This window comes from Ceratotherium simum, chromosome 26 (genome assembly GCF_057802395.1).
Source record: "Ceratotherium simum simum isolate JZ-2026a chromosome 26, ASM5780239v1, whole genome shotgun sequence".
Taxonomy (NCBI): domain Eukaryota; kingdom Metazoa; phylum Chordata; class Mammalia; order Perissodactyla; family Rhinocerotidae; genus Ceratotherium; species Ceratotherium simum.
This window is the reverse complement of record NC_141925.1, coordinates 38,617,513-38,621,529: the sequence shown is the minus strand read 5'-3', so window position 1 is coordinate 38,621,529 and position 4,017 is coordinate 38,617,513. Positions and strand designations below refer to the sequence as shown.

The 4,017-nt window shown below is 49.6% G+C and overlaps 2 non-coding genes across 2 annotated transcripts; one reads left to right on the top strand and one right to left on the bottom strand.

Moving 5' to 3' along the window:
• Positions 1-389: 389 nt before the first annotated feature.
• Positions 390-461, top strand: TRNAW-CCA (transfer RNA tryptophan (anticodon CCA)). The gene has a single exon. It is a non-coding gene; the product is annotated as a tRNA-Trp (tRNA).
• Positions 462-1,820: 1,359 nt separating this feature from the next.
• On the bottom strand, positions 1,821-1,892 carry TRNAW-CCA (transfer RNA tryptophan (anticodon CCA)). The gene has a single exon. It is a non-coding gene; the product is annotated as a tRNA-Trp (tRNA).
• Positions 1,893-4,017: the final 2,125 nt, after the last annotated feature.

Below are 4,017 nucleotides of genomic sequence, written 5' to 3'. Positions count from 1 at the left end.
TCCTCGTGCTGCTCCGTGTGCAGAAGGACTGGGGAGAGGAGAACCCAGATCCCTGACGACCCCACCCCAGCTTTCCCTGTGAGCCGTGCCTCGCATTTGCCACAGTCGCTCCCCAAACCTTGCTCCCTAAGGCCTCCTCAGGGAGGTGGCTTTCCCGGGGGGGGGGGGGGGGGGGGGGGGGGGGGGGGGGATTCCCTGCGCCCTCAGCTTCTCACCTGCTTCATTGACATTTACATCCCACTGTGAATAGCCCCGTTATAAAAGGGACCAAGAGCTCACAGTCAGTCCCAGGCCAAAATGAGGGCAGGGTAAGAAACAAATACTGGACGCTGTACCCGACAACCGCTGAAACTCCCCTTCTAAAGCACAAAAAAGACGCCAGCTTCCAAGACCTCGTGGCGCAACGGTAGCGCGTCTGACTCCAGATCAGAAGGTTGCGTGTTCAAATCACGTCGGGGTCAAGGTCGTGACTTCCATCTTTAGCAACCAGCACAAATTTTTTCCGCCAGCTCCCAACCTCAGACTTTCTCTGACCTTTTCTTTAGTCCAAAGGGACTTGTGAACAACTCAATAACGGACAGGCACTTAAGCTGAAGGGTAAGGATGACAGAGAAGGGAAGAAAAGCCCACATGAGCCGAAATTTAGGTCGTTCTGTTCGTTTCCTTATCAAGACCATGCTTCAGATAGGACATTAAAACAGGGCATGAGGAGACTTTGTTAACGAATTCATTCTGTGTCAAAACTGTCTGGACTCACGGATAGCAAATACTGAACTTTGGCAACTGAGAAATGAGGAAATCAGCACGTTACATACACAAAAAGAGTTGGTGTTTGTGACTTCGTGGCATAACTGGTAGCACGTCTGACTTTGGATCAGAAGGTTGGGTGTTCAAATCACTTGGACGTCAAAGCAAGTGCTACACTATCAATTTGAAGATTTCATCAATCACGGCCCTTTAAAAACCGTACCTAGAGGAGGCTTTTTATTATTTCTTTCGGCTCAGCAAAGGACAGACTGGAAACTGAAGAGGGAGTGGGGCTGGCGCAGTGAAAGCTTGATCCTGATGAATCCGCAATGATCTCCATTTCCGCTAATGTCGGTTTTTCCTTGCTCTCAGGTCACGACAACTGGCTCGTATCTGGAACTTGGTGGTTTCATAGCCCTATCGGAGAGCCGCATTTAGATGAATCCTAGGTAAAAAGGTGGTAAACGCCAAGATAATTTTCCACTCGCAGAGAGTTCAAGGACTGCATCCTCAACATGAATTGTGAATCAGCTTCACAGTATTTTCCCTTTAACCACAATGTTCAGGGGCTTTTGACAAAGGAAGCTCAAACCATGAAAAATATGTGTTTCTGTATTTGTGTGTGTGTGTGTGTGTGTGTGTGTGTGTGTGAGAGAGAGAGAGAGAGAGAGAGAGAGACGGAGAGGGGTGGAGGGAGGGGGAAAGAATTGGGAAATTGAATTTTTCATCAAGGTGACACAAATATCAACCCAGGGAGACTGTGCCAGACGCGTCTGGGGACCCAATAAAACCGCTTTGACAGAATGAATTCGTTAACAAAGTCTCCTCATGCCCTGTTTTAATGTCCTATCTGAAGCATGGTCTTGATAAGGAAACGAACAGAACGACCTAAATTTCGGCTCATGTGGGCTTTTCTTCCCTTCTCTGTCATCCTTACCCTTCAGCTTAAGTGCCTGTCCGTTATTGAGTTGTTCACAAGTCCCTTTGGACTAAAGAAAAGGTCAGAGAAAGTCTGAGGTTGGGAGCTGGCGGAAAAAATTTGTGCTGGTTGCTAAAGATGGAAGTCACGACCTTGACCCCGACGTGATTTGAACACGCAACCTTCTGATCTGGAGTCAGACGCGCTACCGTTGCGCCACGAGGTCTTGGAAGCTGGCGTCTTTTTTGTGCTTTAGAAGGGGAGTTTCAGCGGTTGTCGGGTACAGCGTCCAGTATTTGTTTCTTACCCTGCCCTCATTTTGGCCTGGGACTGACTGTGAGCTCTTGGTCCCTTTTATAACGGGGCTATTCACAGTGGGATGTAAATGTCAATGAAGCAGGTGAGAAGCTGAGGGCGCAGGGAATACTCGCCTCCTGGGAAAGCCACCTCCCTGAGGAGGCCTTAGGGAGCAAGGTTTGGGGAGCGACTGTGGCAAATGCGAGGCACGGCTCACAGGGAAAGCTGGGGTGGGGTCGTCAGGGATCTGGGTTCTCCTCTCCCCAGTCCTTCTGCACACGGAGCAGCACGAGGATTTGTACGTGGGTCATACCTACAGAGGAAAGCTATTTCCTCCTTTAAAAAGTACTTAGAAGTTTTTGTTTTGTTTTTGGTTTTGTTTTGCTTTAAAAAATAACACTCCTTGTAGAAATCTCATCGGATACAAAAAAACAAAGACAAAACAATGGCAACAAAAACACTACAATGAGTGTTGAGAGCCTGCAAACACTGGGCTCTATATGTCTTGCCACCTGATGTGATCTTTCAGGTTAAAGAAAGGGGTCAGGAGGGAGATTAATGCTTTGTGGTCGGAAGGTCGAGCGTGACCGTGGACAACAGGATTTCAGTACTGGAAATTGGAAATTGGATTGTAAATTGGATAACAGGATTCAGCGCTCTGTTCACTGCGCTGAGCAGAATGCGGAGGAGCTGGCATCAGGGAGATTCTGGACGCAGGAGTCACCTAACGGCGGGTTGTCCCGGACTTGGGCACCATACACACCTCCTGAGGTGCCAAGGCCTCTCTCTATCTTTGCTGGGGTGGCTGGAAACCTTCCATTTTGGAGTTTTAGGACATGCAGAACAGAACGATGGTTTTGAGTTGGGAACAAAGACTAGTTGAGACATTTCCTTGTGTGTCACAGCCCCACGCTGACAGGCAGACTAGCCCGGTTGGGAACGCTTTAGACTGAAGGCTTGAAGGTCTCTGGTTCTAGGCTGGTTTTTGGCACAGGCATTAGCCGCCCCCCCCCACCTGCCCCCCATATCCAGGCCTCCCGGAAGACATTTAGGAGGTCCCACGTCATTTATACAAGAGCACCCGCAGCAAAGCTTCCATCGCAGACGCTGCAGGGAATTTGCTGCAGCGGCTGAAGAACCAGCCTTCGCCCTCCCAGCATTTCTCGCAGCTCGGACGGCGCCACGTCAAGTTGCAACGGGATGAAGTGTGCTTTGTTGTTTCAATAACGTATTTCATTTTTCAAATATAGCAAGTGATACTAGTTTCCCTTTATGTTGGAGATATAGAGTTACGGGATGTAAAGGATCTATAGATATATGCCCTAGTAGAATATATAAATACATATTCTTTTTAATGAGAGGGGATTTTAAAATATTAGAACAGTCAAGTGAGCGCCTTCTGGACACAGACGTGGAGATCGTTTCCGTGCCTGAAACGAGGAATTGTCCCGAAGCTCGAACCGAGGCGTGTGGAGAGGGCTGAAGAAAAGGGCCGCTGTCTATTCCCCCAGGAAGACCCCTAAGGCAGACGCCCTCGCAGGGTGGGATCAGCTGGGGGCGTTTGTGTCGGGATTGGGGTCCGGGCTCCTCCCACGCGGACCGCTCTTCGCCGGCACTGAAGGTTCGCGGGTCTAGGTCGCAGAGACGCGCTTTTCTTTTGTTCTCAAATAGTCTCACATTAACAGGGGGAAAAGAAAGGTGAATGTGTTGAAACAAGAAACTTTCTGTCACCAATCCCAAAAGAAAACTGCTACACTTGATGTCTCAAAAACTGCGGTTTTAGGGGCCAGCCTGGTGGCGTAGTGGTCAAGGTCGCGCGCTCCCCTTCAGCAGCGGCCCGGGGTTCCCAGGGTCGCATCCCGGGCGCGGACATGCGCACCACTTATCAAGCCACCCTGGGGCAGGCATCCTACGTAAAAAGTAGAGGAAGATGGGAACTGATGTTAGCCCAGCGCCAATCTTCCCCAACAAGAGGAGGATTGGCAACAGACATTAGCTCAGGGCTAATCCTTCTCTCTCACACACACACACAAAAACCTTGCATTTTTAGTCAA